Raw genomic sequence first — 18,439 nt, forward strand, 5'->3', positions numbered from 1 at the left:
GTTCTGACTTCTATGGCCTCCGTACTGACTGACATGCAATCTGAAAAATTTCTGGAAATATACCGAAACTCAAATGTCCAGGCCTATCGCTCCAACTTAACAGACTCCGAATTCAGCTTTTATTCTTGGAAAAGAAAGGTATGTCTGTCCTCTTTAAAAGTCAGGGTCAACCACTCAAATCGGACTTCGTATGAAGTCTCGAGAGCTGTTTTCGTGACAAGTGCGTAGTCGGAATTTTCTGACGAAAATTCGTCAAAACTTTCGTTATAGATATAGGACTTGTAAAATCTAAGATGGGAATGCAAGATATGATATGCAAAACTAAGAAAACTAAAAATAAAAGGGATAGAGATACAAAACCGATGAGTTGCCTCCTATTTAGCGCTTAGTTTAATGTCCCCAGCCCGACTTGGCATTCCAATTATGCTACTCCTCCAGAGGGAGTAAATCACGAAGCTCAATTTCATCCATGTTCACATAAGCAATGCTTTCATAATATGGCTTCAATCTATGGCCGTTTACCTTCAAATTTGTTCCGTCTCTAAGACTAGAAATTTCAACTGCACCATAAGAGAAAACATTAGTAACAACAAACGGTCCAATCCATCTGAACCTTAACTTCCCAGGAAACAGTCTAAGACGAAAATTAAATAAAAGAACTTTTTGTCCCACAACAAAACTCTTTAGAGAAATCATTTTGTCATGGAAAAGCTTCGTCTTTTTCTTGTATATACGAGAACTCTCGTATGCATCATTACGTATCTCCTCTAGCTCGTTAAGTTGTATCTTCCTTTGTTTCCCCGCATTGTCATAATCCACGTTGCACCTCTTTATCGCCCAATATGCCTTGTGTTCAAGTTCAACCGGAAGATGACAAGCTTTGCCATAAACCAACCGATATGGAGACATGCCAATCGGTGTTTTATATGCCGTTATATATGCCCAAAGTGCATCATTAAGCCTATAACTCCAATCTTTCTGTGTAGTGTTTGCGGTTTTCTAAAGAATGGATTTAATTTCACGGTTCGAGATTTCGGCTTGCCCACTAGTTTGTGGGTGGTATGGCGTACCAACCTCGTGTTTTATGTTGTACTTCTTGAGTAGAGCATGGAAGGATTTCTGAAAATACGAACCTCCATCACTGATAACCACTCTTGGTGTACCATGTCTAGAGAAAATATATTCCTTCACAAACTCACAAACAACTTGAGAATCATTAGTAGAGGTGGCTTTAGCTTCCATCCATTTTGAAACATAATCCACAACAATAAGTATATAAAATTTTCCATAAGAGTTGACAAAAGGACCCATAAAATCTATACCCCACATATCAAAAATCTCGACAGTGAGAATGGGATTGAGTGGCATTTGATTTCGAGCACCTAGATTGCCGTTTCGGTCACATCTATCACAAGATTTACAAAAAATATATGCATCCCCAAATAAGGTAGGCCAATAAAAGCCACTTTCAAGTACTTTGTAAGCAGTATGTTTAGAACTAAAGTGACCACTACATGCATTAGTATGACAAAAAGTAAGAATAGATTGAAATTCAGAGTTAGGTACGCACCTGCGGATGATTTGATCAGAACCGTATTTCCACAAGTAGGGCTCAGCCCACATATACTGTTTGAATATTTTCTTAAGCTTAAGCTTTTGAAAATTAGACATTGTACTAGGTACTTGTCCTGTAACCAAGTAGTTCACTATATCCGCGTACCAAGGGTGTTGAATCTTCAATTGAGAAAAGTTGTTCGTCCGGAAAATGATCTTGTAAAGGAAGTTCTTCTTCGGAAACAACAAGTCTACTAAGATGATCTGCAACAATATTTTCAACACCTCTTTTATCCTTGATTTCATAATCAAATTCTTGCAATAGTAGAATCCACCGTATAAGTCTTGGCTTAGCTTCTTTCTTTTTTAATAGGTACCTAAGTGCTGCATGATCAGAATACACAATGACTTTTGAACCTACCAAATAGGATCTAAATTTTTCTAGTGCAAACACTATAGCCAGAAATTCTTTCTCAAACCGATATGGAGACATGCCAATCGGTGTTTTATATGCCGTTATATATGCCCAAAGTGCATCATTAAGCCTATAACTCCAATCTTTCTGTGTAGTGTTTGCGGTTTTCTAAAGAATGGATTTAATTTCACGGTTCGAGATTTCGGCTTGCCCACTAGTTTGTGGGTGGTATGGCGTACCAACCTCGTGTTTTATGTTGTACTTCTTGAGTAGAGCATGGAAGGATTTCTGAAAATACGAACCTCCATCACTGATAACCACTCTTGGTGTACCATGTCTAGAGAAAATATATTCCTTCACAAACTCACAAACAACTTGAGAATCATTAGTAGAGATGGCTTTAGCTTCCATCCATTTTGAAACATAATCCACAACAATAAGTATATAAAATTTTCCATAAGAGTTGACAAAAGGACCCATAAATTCTATACCCCACATATCAAAAATCTCGACATTGAGAATGGGATTGAGTGGCATTTGATTTCGAGCACCTAGATTTCCGTTTCGGTCACATCTATCACAAGATTTACAAAAAATATATGCATCCTCAAATAAGGTAGGCCAATAAAAGCCACTTTCAAGTACTTTGTAAGCAGTATGTTTAGAACTAAAGTGACCACTACATGCATAAGTATGACAAAAAGTAAGAATAGATTGAAATTCAGAGTTAGGTACGCACCTGCGGATGATTTGATCAGAACCGTATTTCCACAAGTAGGGCTCAGCCCACATATACTGTTTGAATATTTTCTTAAGCTTAAGCTTTTGAAAATTAGACATTGTACTAGGTACTTGTCCTGTAACCAAGTAGTTCACTATATCCGCGTACCAAGGGTGTTGAATCTTCAATTGAGAAAAGTTGTTCGTCCGGAAAATGATCTTGTAAAGGAAGTTCTTCTTCGGAAACAACAAGTCTACTAAGATGATCTGCAACAATATTTTCAACACCTCTTTTATCCTTGATTTCATAATCAAATTCTTGCAATAGTAGAATCCACCGTATAAGTCTTGGCTTAGCTTCTTTCTTTTTTAATAGGTACCTAAGTGCTGCATGATCAGAATACACAATGACTTTTGAACCTACCAAATAGGATCTAAATTTTTCTAGTGCAAACACTATAGCCAGAAATTCTTTCTCAAACCGATATGGAGACATGCCAATCGGTGTTTTATATGCCGTTATATATGCCCAAAGTGCATCATTAAGCCTATAACTCCAATCTTTCTGTGTAGTGTTTGCGGTTTTCTAAAGAATGGATTTAATTTCACGGTTCGAGATTTCGGCTTGCCCACTAGTTTGTGGGTGGTATGGCGTACCAACCTCGTGTTTTATGTTGTACTTCTTGAGTAGAGCATGGAAGGATTTCTGAAAATACGAACCTCCATCACTGATAACCACTCTTGGTGTACCATGTCTAGAGAAAATATATTCCTTCACAAACTCACAAACAACTTGAGAATCATTAGTAGAGATGGCTTTAGCTTCCATCCATTTTGAAACATAATCCACAACAATAAGTATATAAAATTTTCCATAAGAGTTGACAAAAGGACCCATAAATTCTATACCCCACATATCAAAAATCTCGACATTGAGAATGGGATTGAGTGGCATTTGATTTCGAGCACCTAGATTTCCGTTTCGGTCACATCTATCACAAGATTTACAAAAAATATATGCATCCTCAAATAAGGTAGGCCAATAAAAGCCACTTTCAAGTACTTTGTAAGCAGTATGTTTAGAACTAAAGTGACCACTACATGCATAAGTATGACAAAAAGTAAGAATAGATTGAAATTCAGAGTTAGGTACGCACCTGCGGATGATTTGATCAGAACCGTATTTCCACAAGTAGGGCTCAGCCCACATATACTGTTTGAATATTTTCTTAAGCTTAAGCTTTTGAAAATTAGACATTGTACTAGGTACTTGTCCTGTAACCAAGTAGTTCACTATATCCGCGTACCAAGGGTGTTGAATCTTCAATTGAGAAAAGTTGTTCGTCCGGAAAATGATCTTGTAAAGGAAGTTCTTCTTCGGAAACAACAAGTCTACTAAGATGATCTGCAACAATATTTTCAACACCTCTTTTATCCTTGATTTCATAATCAAATTCTTGCAATAGTAGAATCCACCGTATAAGTCTTGGCTTAGCTTCTTTCTTTTTTAATAGGTACCTAAGTGCTGCATGATCAGAATACACAACGACTTTTGAACCTACCAAATAGGATCTAAATTTTTCTAGTGCAAACACTATAGCCAGAAATTCTTTCTCGGTAGTAGAATAGTTGATTTGTGCATCATTTAGGGTCCTAGATGCATAGTAAATCACATGAGACAGCTTGTCTACTCTTTGACCCAAAACGGCTCCAACTGCATAGTCACTTGCATCACACATTAATTCAAATGGAAAACTCCAATCCGGTGACTTGATAATTGGTGCAGTTGTCAACAATTCTTTCAATTTATCAAAGGCATCTTTGCAGTCCTTGTTGAAGTCAAAAATAACCTCCTTTTGCAATAATTTGCACATCGACATTGAGATTTTGGAGAAATCCTTGATAAACCGCCTGTAAAAACCTGCATGACCAAGAAAAGAACGAATCTCCCTCACCGATGTGGGATATTATAAGTTTCTTATTAAGTCTATCTTTGCTTTGTCAACTTCGAGCCCTCGAGAGGACACAATGTGACCGAGTACTATGCCATGGTTTACCATAAAATGGTATTTCTCCCAATTAAGAACAAGGTTAGTGTCTATGCATCTTTTAAGCACAAGTTCAACATTTTGTAAACAAATATCAAATGAATCACCATAAACACTAAAATCATCCATAAATATCTCAATTATGCATTCCACATGGTCAGAAAATATACTAACCATACACCTCTGAAAAGTGGCAGGCGCATTGCAAAGACCAAACGGCATTCGTCTATAGGCAAACGTACCAAAATGACAAGTGAAAGTAGTCTTCTCTTGATCTTCTGGTGAAATAACAATCTGATTGTAGCCCGAATAACCGTCCAAAAAGCAATAATGTGAGTGTCCCTATAACCTCTCTAACATCTGATCAATGAATGGCAAAGGAAAGTGATCATTTCGGGTGGCGGCATTAAGCTTTCTGTAGTCTATGCACACTCTCCATCCAGTTTGAACTCTTGTAAGAACGAGTTCATCATCTTGATTTCTAACAACAGTGACACCTGATTTCTTAGGTACCACTTGAACCGGGCTAACCCATTTGTTGTCATAAATTAGGTAAATCACCCCCACACTTAGTAATTTGAGGATATCTTTCTTCACGACCTCCATCATTGGGGGGTTAAGCCTACGCTGAGCATCACGTACAGGCTTAAAGTCATCTTCCATTAGGATTATGTGCATGCACATGGATGGACTAATGCCTTTGATATCAGCAATTGTCCAACCAATAGCCATTTCGTGCTCTTTCAGAACCCTAAGTAGACGTTCTTCTTGTATTGAGGTGAGGTTCTTTGCAATAATCACCGGAAGTTCTTTTTTATCACCCAAGTACGCGTACTTTAAGTGGTCTGAAAGCGGCTTCAATTCTAGTTTCGGTGCCTGCACAATAGAAGGTAACGGAACCTCATTAGTCACTGGTAAAGAAATATAAGAAATATTACCCTGTTTGGCTTCGTGTAATGCCGTTAAAGCACCACACATCTTCACCAGTTCTTTGGATATCTCAACGTCCATGTTCGGCTATCCGTGAACGTCCAAATTAATGCTATTGAGCAACACAACTCCAAGTTCATCTTCAACATTCAATTCAAACATTTGTTATGCTAACGGACCAATAACATCAATGGAGAAAGCTGAGTGAACATCACTAGGATAGTGCATGGTTTCAAAAATATTGAACCGTATGATCTCCTTATCAAATTCCATAGTGAGCGCATCACTATCAACATCAATTTTCGTCTTTGTCGTCTTCATGAACGGTCTCCCAAGAAGTAACGCAGTAGATGAACATTATCTCCATTATGCATATCCACAATGTAAAAATCAACCGGAAAGATCAACTGATTCACTTGAACTAACACATTCTCAATGACTCCCTTAGGATATATATTGGACTTGTTAGCCAATTTAATAGTGATCTTTGCCTCTTTTAAAGGTCCGAGATTCAAAGAATCATAAAAATCGGCTGACATAACACTTATGGAAGCTCCAAAATCAAGCAAAGCACGCTCGAATCGTCGGTTACCAATGGTAACATGAACTGTGAAACCTCCAGGATCTTCATACTTTGTAGGCATCTTCTTTAGTAACATAGCTGTAGCACTTTCTCCCACCTGAGTAATCTCTCTAGAAATCAACCTATCCTTCATTGTTCATAAGTCCTTCAAAACCTTGGCATACCTGGGTACGGTTTTGATGGCCTCAATAAATGGAATGTTGATGTGTATCTTGCTGAAAATATCCATGATCTCCTTGTGTTGAGCTTGCTTCTTCGACTTGGAAAAACGACTAGGGAAAGGAGTTGGTATGGTAAAACTGGGAACCGTGTCCTTAGGTTGGCCGTTTGAGGTTGGATTTTCCTTTGGGACGGTCTCCTCCTCTAATTCCTTTCGATGTCGTTACTAACCTCTTTTTGTTGATGTGGCTCTTCAGTATGTCTCCCACTTCTTAGAGTTACGGCATTAATGTGTTCTCTTGGGTTCACAAAAGGTTGTGATGGCAACTTTGTTGAAGCTTGCGCTTTCATTTGATTCATATGTGTCGCCATTTTCCCCCATTTGAGTTTGTAAATCTCTAATAGCGTTATCAGTTTTCAACTGATTTTGATCGGCTTTCTGTATGAACTGATCAGTTTTCTGCATGAACTGATCAGTTTTCTGCTGACTTTGTTGGAACAAAGAGGTAATACCTTGCATCATAGCACTCAGTTATTCATCAATAGAAGAATCCTGCTCTTTATGTTTTTGTGGTTACTGTAAATGTTGTTGAAAACCACCTTGTCTTGCATATGGGTTAGGAGCTGCAGCTTGCTTGTTAGTGTAACTGAAATTAGAATGATCTTTCCAACCAGGATTATAAGTATTTGAGTATGGATCATACCTTGGCCTCTTATTAAGGAATAAAGCATTTACCTCGGCTTCCTCTTTGTATGATGGAATAATCACTGCTGCCATCCTTTGTACTACCTTCTCTATATTGTTTATCCGCTGCTCTGACTGTGAAGTTTCCTCTTTATTGCTAACTCTTCTGACATTTGAGTGATTTCTGGTATAAAATTATTGAGCATTCGAAGCCATGCTCTCAATCAAACTGGTTTCCTGCGAGATTGTCTTTTCAGTAAGTGAACCACCAGCATCCGCATCAATCAAATATCGTTGCTCTGGAAGTAATCCTTTATAGAAATATTGATCCTAGTAGTTAGAATCTTAGCTCAAGGTCCACTTTCTAGTGTTGTTTTTACCCACAATCGCTCCACAAAATCCCTCTGCAAATTTTGTGTTCTCTACTTGTGTAAAGGGTATTCGACGATTACTTATCTCCTAACTCAATACTAGAAATAGATTGAATCAACAAATCAATTTAGTTGGCCATCTAAACAATCTATCAATCAATCATAAATATTCCTTATAATATAAACAAACGATAATCATATGAAGAACTTCAAAGTAGATTAATATAATAAATCAAATCTTGTTTACAACTTAGAATTCATCCTCAATCAGTAGGTGTTTAGCTACTCATGGATGTTGATATACATATGAGAAAAGTAAAGAGATAACGTTACGATTGATAATCGCTCCGTATGATGTTTCTTCTCTCCAAACCCTAACAATTTAGTGACCTAATGGATATGATATCATTTTACATAACCTAACATCTTTTTATAGGTTTACATTGCTTGGTCTTCACGTATTTAATTCGGTTCAAGAACCCGACCCAAAATAACAAAATAACGAATCCAAACGTGCCCTTAGGTCTTCCAAGGTGTGAATACACGTTTCCCATTTGCTAAGTGCGCGAACCCAGTCCGCGAACTTCCAAATTCAGCAGAAATTTTCGTAATTAAGTCTGCGAACCCGGTATGCGAACCTAGTCCGCGGACTTCACTGTCTTTGTATTCAATAAAAGCTTGTTTTGGCCACAACTTCTTCATACGAACTTGGAATGAGCTCATTATTTTTGCATTCTTTTTATCCTTAAATTCTCTTCAAGATGATGACGAGAAATCCTTAATTTGAATGAGTTACGATCGGTCTTTGTCCCTTCTCTTGATTATGTGTGTTTTGCTCCTTTTCGTCGCATTTCATCCACTTCTATTGGACTTGGGCACTTGGATACTTGGAATACTTCTCTTCTTAGATATTTTCAGCACTTTGTAGCTCCTTTTTGGATGATTAACCTAATAGAGGAAAATAAGAGAAAACAAGAGTAATAATACGAAAATATGCAAGAATAATAGCTAAAACAAGTATGGAATGGACACTAAAATCATATGAATTATGCAATTATCAGTCTTCTAATCTTACTTTGTTCTATCGTATAGAGTAATATCTTCTCTAAGATTTGCTCGAGATTTAATCTCCGATAGGTAAGATATAAAAAGTAATCACAAAGCTCTTCGTCTCATTTTTTCTGATTCCAAAATATCTTGTTCAACTATCATACGGTATTGTGAGGTGATAGATATTTCTAGGCTGTTCTTAGGGAATATAAGTCCGGTTTATTAATTGGTTCCTGTTCACCTTGATTTATCAAAAGACTGAACAAAAACTCGTACGTATTTCTGTGGGAGACAGATTAATTTATTCAATAAACTTTTCTGTGTGAGACAGATTTGTTTATCATGTCTTCGACTTTGGGTCATAGCAACTCTTAGTTGTGGGTGAGATCAACTAAGGGAATCAAGTGCGTAGAGTCTTGCTGGGATTCAGAGGCGTAAGGAATGCGAGTGTACCTTAATCAGTGCGAGATTGGTTAGGCTCAACTACATTCCAGTCCGAAGTTAACTTGTAGTAGGCTAGAGTCTGTAGCGGCTTAATATAGTGTGGTGTTCATATCTGGACTAGTTCCCGGGATTTTTCTGCATTTGCGGTTTCCTCGTTAACAAAATTTCCGGTGTCTGTGTTATTTCTTTTCCGCATTATATTCTTTATATATTTGAAATATCACAGGTTGTGCGTAGTTCAATCAATTAGATAATCCAACCTTTGGTTGTTGATATAAATTGATTAACACTTGAACACTGGTCTTTGGTACCGTTCAAGTTGTTTCTCATAATAATCAGGCTCGCGGATTCTATTTGTTTGATTTGCTTATTACATTGAGAAACAGAGATACAACTCTTGGATATATTCCATTGATTGAGTCTGACAGTCTACTTGATTCTCTTGGAATTATGTTGGAGTTTGTCCATACATATTGCCTAAATGAAATATTGGGTGTTGATAGGTGTCTAAAACACCTAATTTACTATGTAGTAGTTATGCTTTATCTGCTATGTTTTCTTGTAAATTATATATTTTACGCGTGTTTTTGAATTTTATAGCTACTCTGGAGTCGCATGGAGGAAAAGAAGAAGAAATCACCCAAATTGAGCCGAAAGGGCAAAAATGAAATTTCCAGTGCGAACATTATCTGGATCCCAGCCAAGGTTAAGGGGAAACTCTGTTTTGGAGAAGTATAAAAGACAGCCAGCTCATGTTAAGAGGTTGCCAGGTGGGATAGCGCTTATCAAGTTGACCGGGCATCGAATATAACCTACTTCTATACCCTAAATCGAGAAACTCGTTTCTCATTCATTTATTCAAGAAAACTCCTGAAATTGAGATGAGATAGAGGCGCAGCCATTAGCAGTGGTGCTGTTGCTATTGTTGTGTCCGAGAGATTTAGAGAGGAAACCACTAGCAAAGAGTGATTGAAATGGAATTGTGTTGAAATTAAGAAGATCGGTTCATAGAACGAGAAGACATAAATGGGGTTGATTTATTTCGGTGGATTGAGATGAAGATAAAAGGGGAACTGTGAGTTTTCTGAAATCAATAGATGAGAAGATATTGGAGAAGAAGATGAATCAGAGATGGGGTTTGGATCGAATCGATCAATGGAGGAATTTTGGGGCTGAATTTGTGTTCGAAATGATGGAGATGGTTAGCAGCTGTAGAAGATGAATCTGTTGTTCTTGAATTGAAGTTAGATAGGTGGGATTCGAAGAATTGAGAAATGGGTATCTGCTGATGTGTTTGGTCATGAATTTGTAGAATGAGATCTCAGAGAATCAGAAGAGATGTATTGTTGATATGAAGAACTCAGTTCGAGTTTGTATTGATTGAAGGGAAGAGAAGCTCACTGTGATGTTGAGAAGATGATGAATCTGGTGATTCGGTCTCTGTAATTAATTGAGCTGAAGATGGAATTGATGGTTAAAATTGATAGTGGTGTTGCTGCTGAAACATGGAGGAAATGGTGGTTATTGTAATGGGTTTGTGAGATAGTAATGGTTGGTGTTGTTGCAGTACAGAAATGGAGGAAGAATTGTGTTGATATGGATTACAATGGTGGAGATTGTGCTGCAGTGAATCAAGAACAATGCGGAATGAGTTGTAAAAGGAGGAGATTGATTGTGCAAGTGATGCAACTACAATTGGAGATGAATAGAGAAGGTTGCTGCTATGGATTGATTGGGCTACAGGTCTGGGCATTGCATCTGAGCAGATGACAAGAGTGTTGTTAAACCTGTGGAGTTGTGTGGGCTGAGTGGAGAAAATTAAAGCAGCACTGAATGTGTTTGAATTGTTAGATGTATGTGCTAGGATTTGAGCAGGGGAAGACTGAAGAAAAATAGGTCGGAGTATGGCCTGGAAATGCTGTGAAACAGAGGAAACTGTGTCTGAATCTTGCTCTGATGAGTCGACTCAGTGACTCGATAAATCTAACTCGGTGAGTCAGTCGAGTAAGCCAACTCAGCCCTGATTAAGACCAGCTGATTCACTCTCTCTGCCTTGACCTGCAGACCAAAGGATTGACCATATTGACCGTTATCTCTGACTGAATCTTGACAGAATATCCCGTTGATGGCAGCATAACTCAGGTGATTGGCAGTGATTTTCCCGGCCGATTTTCGGTGATCCCGATGACTTTTCCGGCGACCCAAAAATTATAGCTTTTTGTGTGGATTTTTCTCATGGGTGTGAATACTTGGATTTGAAAGTTGGATGGAAACTTGGAAGATTTGGAGAATTGGACTTAAAATTGGAATTAGGCTCAAATTGGGAAAGTGGTGTTATTATGGAATACGGATTCTTTTCCTACAAGAATTGGAGAGCATTGAAGCCTATAAATAAAGGAGTTCTCTACAACTTTTTGACACACCTCTACACACACAACACTTCTTTTTTCTTTTAATTATTTGTGTGAACTCCTTAACATGAGTAGCTAATTTTATTGATTGAGGATGAATTCCTAGTTCTTGACATGTTTTGAGTTTTGTTTTAAATCTACTTTGAAGTTTTCACATGATTATCGTTTGTTTTTACTAATAGGAACGTTTATACATTCATGGTTGATTGATAGGTCGTTTAGGATGCATACTAAATTGATTTGTTAATTGATCAAAAGCTAGTGAAAGTTAGGGGATAAGTAATCGTTTCTTGACTCTTTACACAAGTAGAAAACACGAGACCTTGCAGAGGGATTCCGTGGAGCAATTGTGTGTGAAAACAACGTTAGCAAGTAGACCTTGGGCTAAGAGTCTAACTACTAATATCAACCTAATAAATTCATAAATCTTAATGCGTTTAACTAAATTACATATTGAGTGATCTACTACTAGGTGGTTTGGTGAATAGAATCCGGTAGTCGAGAACTTCCGTATCCGGTGGTACTAGGGATTTAGGGGTTTAGCACTGAGCTAGCTTCTTTACCTACGGTTGGTGATAATCCGTGACTAATAAAAAGTGGAAAAGAACATAACTTGAATCATTTTTTGCAACGAAGAAGGATTCCTTGATCTAATCTCTCTTATTGATTTCAACTTTAATTGCTTTGTTTATTTTTTTTTTTAAAATCTAAAACCAACCCCCTTTTTGTGACATATAAACAACTAAAACCTCTTGCTCCTCGTGGGAACGACTTACTACGCTATATTACTTGTTAATTAGTGGAAAAATATTAATTAATTTGTTGTGGTTACGACACGCATCAAATTTTGGCGCCGCTGCCGGGAGCAGGGAGCAGCGGACTTTAGTTGTTTTTATTTTTTTTTTATTTTTGTTTTTAATTTTTTGTTCTCTAGTTTTTTATTTCAGGTACCAGTTTTCCATGTACGGTGGACAAGAGCAAGCATATTACAACAATCAATACGGTTTTCAACCTCAACATTATGGCAACTTCCAACCATCTTTAGGATACAATCAAAACCAATCTTTTGGTTATGATCAATTTCCTACAAAACTTTATGGATATTCTCATACATATCAACAACCTTGTAGTAGGTATGTAAGTCAAGCACCAAGGTGGGATAAGTCTACTTCTAACTGGCTTCATTCGAGTTGTATGCAGATTATGAAAGAATTGCAAGATATGCGACAAATACTAGACCAACTTGACCGTGATAAAAAGAACGTCGCACAAACCAATTTCTACAACACTTTTTCTTACCCGACTCTGGATCGTAGTTATGATCATTCACCCATTCAAAGGGAAGAGTCCTGGAAAAGAGAACCTATTGTAGCCAACGGTGGTAAGCGTGTGAACGTCAAGAAACTTGTACAGAAATTATACAAGTTGGAAGATGATGGAACCTCGGAAGAGCTTGTCGCAGAAATTAGTAGAACCATTCATATGGAACTTAAACGATGTCTGGATAAAGGTTATGAAACCGATGAAGATTCTTATTATGGTGAGTCTGAAAGTGAAGATGATTGTGTTGAAAAGGACCAACCTTTGGAGACTTTTGATGACGCTAGTGCAGCCTACTCGAGCCTTGATCTTAATAATGATCAATTACCTATTCAAAAGGTAGAGCTTGAGGAAGATGCAATTAGTTCTTTTAAAAAATTCCTTAGTGAAAGAATTGAGTCCGCGGTAGTGTATGAGCGTTGCAACAATGAAGAAGTTATTCCAACTCCGGATCATAGTAAAGATTTTTCGCCTATTCAAAAGGAGGAGATTGGGTGTGACTTGCCTATTGTTATAAATGGTGTAACACCTTCACAAGATCTTACAATTTATACCGATGAAAATCATTTTAGTGAATGGACCGATTCCGATGATGAGAATGTTGAAGAGATGATGCTAGAGGATGAAACCAAATCCATTGATATTGTGGAAGACCTAATTGAATCTTCTAATGATTTTAATGATGCCAAGACTTTGGTTAAGGAAGAAAACGACGAAGAATGGTTGCAAGGTTTGATAGAGGACCATGATATACAAGAGGTAAGTAATTCACTTGAATTTTTTAAGGATGAAGAGGATTCCGTAATACAAGATATTGTACAAGGTTTGTCTAACTCTTTGCATATTGATTCTTCTCCTTTACCTCTTATTGGTTTGAATGTATGTGCTTCGAAAGTATTTTTGGATGATTTTGTTTCTAGATATCCACCATTGGAAACACTTGATGCTAACACTATGCAGGTTTGCCAAGAGAAATACATGGAAGTTCCAAAATTCTATGTTCTTTATACACTTCCGAGTGTGGACAAGAATAAGTGTGGGGGAAGTTTCTATCGAGCGATAATTTCACTATTGTTTTCTTGTGCTAACATTTGTATGGAGTTATTGTTTTCAAAACAGGTACTGTGGGTGGATCCCCAAATTTTCAGATTGTTAGTATATGGGGAGTGAATCTTACGAGAAGCCAAGTCGGGCCGTCGACTTTAAAACAAGCGTTAAATGGGAGGCAACCCATAGGTTTTGTATTTCTTATCCTTTTGTTTTCTGCTTTGTTTATTTATTTTTTCTTGTTCCATATCATGTTAGGATTTCCCACCTTTACTTTACTTGGACGATTCAATTACATTGAGGACAATGTAAGGTTTAAGTGTGGGGGAGTGGTTAAGCATATTTTTTTTAAAAAAAAAAATCGCATAAAACCTCCAACTTTTAGAGATTTTAGAGTCACTAGCATACTTCTAGGTATGTTTACATAGAGAATTCTGACCGACATAGCTGAACTTTGAAGTGTTAGGGAATTACGTTCGGATTTCTTGCTTGTTAGAGTGTTAAATAATGGATTTAATCATGCCGGTGATGCAGATTAGGAGCAGGAAGACATGCATTATTAGAGTTGCTGATCAATCATTAGTGGAGACTACCCTATTTGTATCATGCGAGGCACCGACCAGATTTCTTTATAAATAACTAAAGATCTTTCTTTTGAGTGTGTGTCACCGTACGTTAATTCCGGGTAGAATTCGGAGCTACCCAACCTCCCACCAATAGAAGCACTACTCTTTGATCTCTTGAGTGCTAATTTTGTTAATCATGAGGGTGACGTCTATAGATGAAAGCCTCCTTCTTATAGTTCGATTTGCAGTTAGCACCATTCTCTCTCTCGACAACAACAGATCCATAGAAACACCATCATCATCAACAAGGGAGCGACATCAAAATCTACAAGGAAAGTTGAAAACGTTCAAGGTTTACAAGCAATGGAACAAGAAAAGAGTAGATTTCATATCCAAGTAAAGCAACATATAATTAGCGGATTTTTATACATGTTGAAGACTTACATATAAGGAGCGTAATTTTATATCCAAATTGAAGACTTATTTACAAGAGCAAAGAAAAGCAAAAGGTGAGAATTATTGAAGTTTATGATTTTGAGACGATACAAGTTGTGAAGAATCAAGCGGTAAAGTACTTTTCCCACGGCCATGGTTTGTTTTTATTTTCACTTTGTTTTGTATTTTATTCTCTTGTCTCTCTCTCAAAAAAAAAAAGAAGAAAAAGAAAAAAAGAAGAAAAAAAAATGATGGCAAGAGAAATTTTTGTTTTTATCTTTATTTAATAAGCCGTGGGGAAGGAAAAATCTATAAGGAAGTTTCAAGCGACAAGGATTTAAGGTAAAGAGTTACAAATTTTCAAGGAATTACGAAGTTCGAGCATTTATCATCAATAGTTGAAGCCGAAGACGAAGACCAAGAAAATGAAGACGAGGAGCGGAATACGTTTCTATTGGATGCTGTGAGAGTGGTGTTACCATAATTGGCAATCGGATGTGAAGGTGAGTAAGTAATCTCATTCTCGATAATAGTGGTTGATTTCCTTTCTTAGAGTTCGTCAGAAAAATGGTTTTTTAAAACGATAAAAGATGTAGGTTTTTGAAATATTTCGGAAGTTGTCCTTCCAACCATTCAACGTGTTGTAGGAATTCTCTCTTCATTCCTACCTGCACACATGTGAGAACCATAAAAGTACGTCTTTTGAGTGCAGTTTCATAAAACCCTTTTTGGTGAGGCAGAAGTCGAGGCGAAATGCTTATTGATCGCTCTCAAACACGCGTTCTCTCATTATGGTGTGGTTAGTTCTCACTCAACATTTAAGAACGAGAATATGTTCTTTAGTATTTCTAACTTCTTATTACTAGCATGCATAAACTCTATGTTCTCATAACTCTTTGGATGTTTGGGACACTGGAAAGCTTTGAAATTGGAGTAGGTTTTATTTGATTTGCTCAAGGACTAGAAAAGTCTAAGTGTGGGGGAATTTGATAGGTGTCTAAAACACCTAATTTACTATGTAGTAGTTATGCTTTCTCTGCTATGTTTTCTTGTAAATTATGTATTTTACGCGTGTTTTTGAGTTTTATAGCTACTCTGGAGTCGCCTGGAGGAAAAGAAGAAGAAATCACCCAAATTGAGCCAAAAGGGCAAAAAGGAAATTTCCAGTGCGAACACTATCTGGAGCCCAACCAAGGTTAAGGGGAAACTCTGTTTTGGAGAAGTATAAAAGACAGCCAGCTCATGTTAAGGGGTTGCCAGGTGGGATAACCCTTATCAAGGTGACCGGGCATCGAATATAACCTACTTCTATACCCAAAATCGAGAAACTCGTTTCTCATTCATTTATTCAAGACAACTCCTGAACTTGAGATGAGATAGAGGCGCATCCATTAGCAGTGGTGTTGTTGCTATTGTTGTGTCCGAGATATTTAGAGAGGAAACCACTAGCAGAGAGTGATTGAAATGGAATTGTGTTGAAATTAAGAAGATCGATTCATAGAACGAAAAGACAGAAATTGGGTTGAGTTATTTCGGTGGATTCAGATGAAGATAAAAGGGGATCTATGGGTTTTCTGAAATCAACAGATGAGAAGATATTGGAGAAGAAGAAGAATCAGAGATGGGGTTTGGATCGAATCGATCAATGGAGGAATTTTGGGGCTGAATTTGTGTTCGAAATGATGGAGATGGTTAGCAGTTGTAGAAGATGAATCTATTGTTCTTGAATTGAAGTTAGATAGGTGGGATTCGAAGAATTGAGAAATGGGTATCTGCTGATGGGTTTGGTCAAGTTGTAGAATGAGATCTCAGAGAATCATAAAAGATGTGTTGTTGATATGCAGTGAATCAAGAAAAATGCGGAATGAGTTGTGAAAGGAGGAGATTGATTGTGCAAGTGATGCAGCTGCAATTGGAGATGAATAGAGAAGGTTGCTGCTATGGATTGATTGGGCTACAGGTCTGGGAATTGCAGCTGAGCAGATGGAAAGAGTGTTGTTAAACCTGTGGAGTTGTGGGCTGAGTAGAGAAAATTAAAGCAACACTGAATGTGTTTGAATTGTTAGATGTATGTGCTAGGATTTGAGCAGGGGAAGACTGAAGAAAAATAGGTCGGAGTATGGCCTGGAAATGCTGTGAAACAGAGGAAACTGTGTCTGAATCTCCCTCTGGTGAGTCGACTAGTGACTCGATAAATCTGACTCGGTGAGTCAGTCGAGTAAGCCAACTCAGCCCTGATTAAGTCCAGCTGATTCACTCTCTCTGCCTTGACCTGCAGACCAACGGATTGACCATATTGACCGTTATCTCTGACTGAATCTTGACAGAATATCCCGTTGATGGCAGCATAACTCAGGTGATTGGCAGTGATTTTCCCGGCCGATTTTCGGTGATCCCGATGACTTTTCCGGCGACCCAAAAATTATAGCTTTTTGTTGGATTCTTCTCATGGGTGTGAATACTTGGATTTGGAAGTTGGATGGAAACTTGGAAGATTTGGAGAATTGGACTTAAAATTGGAATTAGGCTCAAATTGGGAAAGTGGTGTTATTATGGAATGAGTATTCTTTTCCTACAAGAATTGGAGAGCATTGAAGCCTATAAATAAAGGAGTTATCTACAACTTTTTGACACACCTCTACACACACAACACTTCTTTTTTCTTTTAATTATTTGTGTGAACTCCTTAACATGAGTAGCTAATTATTGATTGAGGATGAATTCCTAGTTCTTGACATGTTTTGAGTTTTGTTTTAAATCTACTTTGAAGTTTTCACATGATTATCGTTTGTTTTTACTAATAGGAATGTTTATACATTCATGGTTGGTTGATAGGTTGTTAAGGATGCATACTAAATTGATTTGTTAATTGATCTAAAGCTAGTGAAAGTTTGGGGATAAGTAATCGTTTATTGACTCTTTACACAAGTAGCAAACACGAGAGCTTGCGGAGGGATTCCGTGGAGCAATTGTGTGTGAAAACAACGTTAGCAAGTAGACCTTGAGCTAAGAATCTAACTACTAATATCAACCTAATAAATTCATAAATCTTAATGCGTTTAACTAAATTACATCTTGAGTGAGCTACTATTAGGTGGTTTGGTGAATAAAATCCGGTAGTCGAGAACTTCCATATCCGGTGATACAAGGGATTTAGGGGTTTAACACTGAGCTAGCTGCTTTACCTACGGTTGGTGATAATCTGTGACTAATAAAAAGTGGAAAAGAACATAACTAGAATCATTGTTTTGCAACGAAGAAGGATTCCTTGATCTAATCTCTCGTATTGGTTTCAACATACACTTTTAATTGCTTTGTTTATTTTCTTTTGTTTTTAAAATCTAAAACCAATCCCCCCTTTTGTGACAACTAAACAACTAAAACCTCTTGCTCCTCGTGGGAACGAACTTGACTACACTATATTACTTGTTAATTGGGTGGAAAAATATTAATTAATTTGTTGTGGCTACGACATGCATCAGGTGTGGTTGTTAGACCCCCTCCTTTTCAATTGGTATCATAGAAGGCAAAGACGTTTAAAACTTTATAAGTCTGTGTTTGTAGCAATCTGACTCTATAGATAGTAAAGTCTCTATAAACGCTTCACCAGAATTAGATCTACTCAACTCCGAGTGTGTTCTAGAAACCATCGATGAGGTTGAGTGCTTTGATCTAGAAAAAATCATCAAAAATCTTTGTCG

This window comes from Papaver somniferum, chromosome 8 (genome assembly GCF_003573695.1).
Source record: "Papaver somniferum cultivar HN1 chromosome 8, ASM357369v1, whole genome shotgun sequence".
In the NCBI taxonomy this organism is placed as follows: Eukaryota; Viridiplantae; Streptophyta; class Magnoliopsida; order Ranunculales; family Papaveraceae; genus Papaver; species Papaver somniferum.